We start from the raw sequence: 5,675 nt of genomic DNA on the forward strand, positions 1-5,675 counted from the left end.
GCCCTGGGACCCTGGCCTTCCTCTAACAGGCTAGGCGGATCGGCCTGGGAACTGGGCCTTCATGGGTATCCAGTCTATGCTCCACACCCTAGAGAAACACAAGAGTCCTCCCTAGTCAAACAGTCACCTGCCACTATCTCTGGAGAAGGTGACAGATGCTTGGAGGTCAGGACTGCTATGGACCTCAACCAGAATTTCGTATAGCTCTGCCCTGCCCAGGCATAGTACAGGTCCCATCACACTTGCTTATGCTCCACCTCCCTGAAAGAGCAGGAAGGATTGACTGGTGGTGCGCCTGCTGCAAGGAGATCCCACCTCTGCTGGCGCACACTGCACAGACCCCACCCGTTTGCATATGAAAGTTTTTTTAATTGTATCTCAAGGTGCTTGTTGGCTATCAGTCTTGTACATGTATTTAACATTCCCAAGCAACCTGACTCCAAGAAGACCTGGATTCCACTGTTGGCCTAACCCAGTCTGTGAGGTGATCCTTGATCAGTAGGAGATGGGCCCTTGAACGTCACCAGGGATTCTACGCTGGGCTGCTCCCTCTTTACTCACCATGAGGTAATCCTGGTTAGTTTCTTTTCTTGCATTTAGTTATACTTTATTTAGAAATATGCTTAAATTCAGTGGCCAGCCATGTCTGATCTGTGGTTGTAGTTGGGTGCAGAAACGTGGTAGAAATGGACCGAACTCAGGGCTGCTGAAGAGCACAATAGGGATTATAGCAGTGCATCGTTTCCTGAATCTTTGAGCGAAGCCATGGGGGCCAGCATCAAAACCAGCACCCACAGGCAGGCAGGGAGCCTTCCCAGCCCTGGCCACAGAAATTAATGCCGTAGCCGGTAGACATGGGCAGACATAGGACACCACAGACAGGCATTTGTGGCATGCAGTCAGGGACCATATGTTTTTTCATGCCTGGGACCGACCAGTCGCCCACTTGGCCCACCAACTTGGGGGAAGGCCAGGTGCACCGGCAGCATATCTCCATGCAAGGACCGGGCAGGCCTGCAAAGGGCAATTGGAATCTGCCAAAGGGAACAGAGTCTCCTAAGACAGCCCTAGCCACAAACTGGGAGTGCCCCAGGGCGACTGATGTTCAAGCAACCCTCAGGTAGGAGTTGCCCTGGGAGGAACCCAGGGCTGCAAGGTATATTCAAAGTGTTGATGATCAATGTGTCCTACAATTCACACTAATTCTTGCAGTTAGCTGTGTTCATCATGAATGCCCAAACCGAGTGATCCACTACCAAGAGTCACAGGCATCTTTCACAACATTGGCCCACCTATAGGCACAGGAGAGGAGGGAGGAAGGCAGCACCACTCATGGCAAGACGGCCTGGCACCCTGTTGGGATACTGCTCTGAGAGTTGGCTTTCATGATTCAATGAGTGTTTCTAGGCACTCTACTCACAAGCCTCTCCCCACCATTGTAGGCAGTGGCTGAGTAGCTCCCACAGCAGTGAAGGCAGGCGGCCGTGCCGAAGTCCCTACCACACACACGGAAAGGTCCGCACAAATCTGCAAACCCCAGCCTAGCCACACGGAAATAGGCACACAGGTACCTGGCAATGAGGAACCTGCACGTCATCTGTCTGCCACCCATCTGGAGCCAGGGATGGGCAGCTGCACATCGAGAATCGCTGGCTTAGGTGGTGGCCTCATGCCATGCCCATGGGCTGTGGCCTCCCTGCCCTGGTGGGAGGCAAAGGAGAAGAACCATGTTTCTTCTCATTCTGTCAAAGCAACTCATAATTCCCACTGGCAGGGTACACATGTGGAAGCGGCTTCCCTCCTGCCCTTCAAAGCAGTATCAGCTGACTTCCATGGGCACGGCATCTCTACCCAGAGGAGCTGGGGTTCCGTTATGGCCATGGCTTCTTCTCCTCCAGGTTGCCCTGTTTCTCTGCTTGGTGGCGTCCACGAAAGGCAGACCCTTGAGTCGGACAATGCAGGTCCAGTGGAAGCCCTTTGCTTGAAACAACAGCTGAGGCTGACCAAGTAGTCCATACCTAAACAGAGCCCAATCCCAAAGTGTACAGTGCTGGCTAGACAGATCCGAGCAGGCCGCCATGCACAAACATGTCCGCTTCATGTCCCTCCCTGCTCTCCATGAAGGTAGGTTCAACAGACAGGCCCATCTGACCGGTCTAAAAGGCAGTGACAGACCCGAGCCCTCAGATGGCCCATGGCCCTCAAAGCCCTCATGGGAGTACAATCAGACAACAAATGGGTTCCAAACTCCTTGTCCCTACTAACACAGAGGACGTACACTCATAACCTGTGCAACCTAAGTGACAAGTGACCTCCTGGAGCTCTGGCTGGGCTCAAAGAGTCAAATGAGCCCTCACTGGAGCTTGTAGGGTGGGGCAGCCCAGCCGGCCCACAGTGCCAGTGCAGGCTGGTCGAGGTCCATGAGCATCTGGGGAGAACAGCCAGGTGACAAGTCGGTCACTTGCCTTTCTTGAAATCCCGGCACAGCAAGTGAAAGAAGGGGTCATTCAAGCAAATGTATGCAACTTCCTTGAGCCCTATCTGGGCTTGATGAGTCAAATGAGCCCATATAGGGACATCCAGAGCAGCTAGGCCATGTGGCCGGATCATGAATTCTTATGCCATGTGCAACCAGAGGGCCGGGCTTAGAGCAACCATATGGCCAGGTTTGAATGACGGCCATCTGGCTGTACTGCGTCTTACAAATCAGATTCTGCTCAACTTTGAAGGCTGCATTCGTAGAGCCTTAGCTGGTCCTCAGGCAAGGGGCTGTGAAGAGACCTCACAGAGCTCTGCTCCATGGCCAGGTTGGAGGTTTTTCACCCGGGCAAGCAGAGGAGGCCCAGGAAGGGATTCAGCTTCGCACATCAGGCCCAGGACGGGTCCTGTATGGCTTACTGCTACGTTATACATGCTATGTGCAGCAGAGTATTGCCCATCGGTACCACAGAATGCTGCCAACCAGTGTCGTATTAAAACACTCGGTTGTGCAGGTTATTGCACATGCATGCCACAGAATCCTTCCTATCAGTAACAGTGTAAGTAGGCTTAGTGCTGCAGAGAATTGCACAGATTTCTGACTAGACGTCCCACACTGTACATGGTCTGAGCTAAAGCATATTACACATCATTACCATAGGATGTTGCCAATAAGTGCTTTAGTATGCATAACCACCATTCACATTAGTGCCTCGCTACCAAAATGATATCCTAATATATAGACTCACTGCTGCAGAGTATTGCACATCAGATTCACAGTGTACACATTCAGTGCTGGTGAATATTGCACATTAGTATCACTAAATATCGCCCAACAGAATCACAGGAAACATGGTCAGTACTCGTGAAAATTGCACATCAGCTTCACAGGATACAACAGTATCACAGGATAAAAGCTTAGTGCCAAGAACTATTGCACATTCGTTTCACAGGATACTGCCCAACAGTACACATGCTCAGTGCTAGTAAGCATAGAATATCAGAGTCAAAGGATACGGCTCATCAGTATCGCAATATAGAAGCTTAGTGCTGGTGACTACTGCACATCAGAGTCAAAGGATACAGCCCCTCAGTATCACAGGATAAATGATCAGTGCCGGTGAGTATTGTGCATCAGGGTCACTGGATACCATCCATAAGTATCACACTATGCACTCAGCGCTGCAGAGTATTGTACATCAGTTTCACAGAATAGTATACCTTAGTTTTGAAGCATACATGCTCAGTGCCGGTGAGTATTGCACATCAAAGAAACAGGATGTGACCACAGGAGACATAGTATACATTCTCTGTATTGGGGAATCTTGCATATCAGTGTCACAGGATAATGTCCATCACTATCACAGTACACACGATTGGTACTGGGGAATAGTTTCACAGGATAATCCCAACCAGTATCATGGTAAGCTTAGTGCTGGTGACTATTGTAGCTCAGTGTCACAGTATACTGCCCATCAGTCTCATAGTATACATGCTCAGTGCCGGAGAGTTCTGCACATCAGTGACAGAGGATACCACCCTTCAGTAGCACATATACAAAATTAGTACCAGTGCCTACTGCTCACCGCTGTCACGGCATAACACCCATCACCATAACAGTACACAGGCTCAGTGCCGGTGAGAATTGCACATCAGTTTCACAGAATACCACCAGCCTGTATTACAGTATACTATCAGTGCTGCAGAGTATTGCACACCTGTTTTTCAGCATAGCACCCCTTAGTATCACAACATACATGCTCAGTGCTGGTGAGTTTTGCACATCAGTGCAACAGGTAGGCACCTCCGCTAACATGGTATACATGCCCAGTGCTGGAGAGTTTTGCACAACAGTTTCACAAGATACCTCACATCAATACACAACCAATGAATGAAGAGATCGGACTGAAAAAATATATATATATTATATATATATGTGTGTGTGTATTTTCATTGCAATGTTTTTAAACAACACAAGGCTGACAAGATCACTAGGGAAGACCTACAATTGTGATGAGGAGGATATGTGTTTTATGAAAAAACATCCAGTATATTGGAGGAACATGTATGTAGCACATTGGCCACAACTGAGATGAGTAATAACAAAGGTAGTATCTAATTTTTCATAGGATGGTTTCAAGCCTTTTTCATATTTGTGCCTATTGTTGTAGATATGAAAAACAATATAGAAGAAGATAAATCAATTCACATTGATTTTTCATCATTACTAGAAGGAGCCTTTTTATCTTTTCATCTTTTTAAAAACGTTGTTAATAGAACGATTTCTGATCATTTTAAGTGTGCTACTTTTAATATATATACTTTTTATGTATGTTGTATGTAAATATGTATTATTCTTGTGTGTGGCCAAAAACACTGTTCAAATTCACACAGAATCACATGATTTTAGTGAAATGGCCATTCTTTATTGAGGCATATACTGAACAGCTTTGGAGTTGGTACGACTCACCTCAGTTTTCCTGTCCATTTATAGTAGTGGCAGTTTGTGATTTTCCTTTTTTACCTACCCTCTTCTACTTTTACATCCACTAATTATAAACTACAAGCCCATTGAATTTGAATAAGGAAATAAGAGGGAGTGTCCTGTGAGATTGAAGTCCCATAATCGATTCTGAAGAGAACAATAGCCTTGATCTAATTTATTTGCAGAGGCTTTGGAAGATAAAAATGAATTTGGAAAAACGATGATTTTGCCAATGGCTTGATCTGGGATATCAGAATCAGATCTTTAGGAAGCGGAAATGCCAGGTTAGGCAATTTAGGTACTTGACCTAAATGAAAGCAACCCCTAGATCAGTTTTGTGGTAATAAAATGGATTGTATTTAATTTGCTGTTCAGAAAGACCTTGTATTTTTTAGATACAAGATTAAAAGTGGAGAGCACTTGGGATGTGGAAAGTGCCTCGATATTGGTTTGCTGCCTGCGTACAGCCTGGAAATCTCAGATAATGATTCCGAGTGCAGCAATCTCATCACAAACCAGCCTCACTTTTTTTTTTTTTTTTTTTCACAACACTTTTTATTAGTCTGCACAGATATAAATGCAAAGCCCCGGGTTCTGTTGCATACAGCAATGAAGCAGGCACAGCAGTGTCAGACATTTTATATAATACAAACACCCCCCCCCCACACCCCCGGTTGCGCTGCTACCATGTACTAGTGTACTGAGACCAATA

At 46.8% G+C, this 5,675-nt stretch overlaps 1 pseudogene; it reads right to left on the reverse strand.

Moving 5' to 3' along the window:
• Window positions 1-1,110: 1,110 nt before the first annotated feature.
• LOC144756874 (5.8S ribosomal RNA) lies at window positions 1,111-1,264 on the reverse strand (annotated as a pseudogene).
• Window positions 1,265-5,675: the final 4,411 nt, after the last annotated feature.

The sequence above is a fragment of the Lissotriton helveticus genome, chromosome 5_1 (genome assembly GCF_964261635.1).
Source record: "Lissotriton helveticus chromosome 5_1, aLisHel1.1, whole genome shotgun sequence".
NCBI lineage: Eukaryota > Metazoa > Chordata > Amphibia > Caudata > Salamandridae > Lissotriton > Lissotriton helveticus.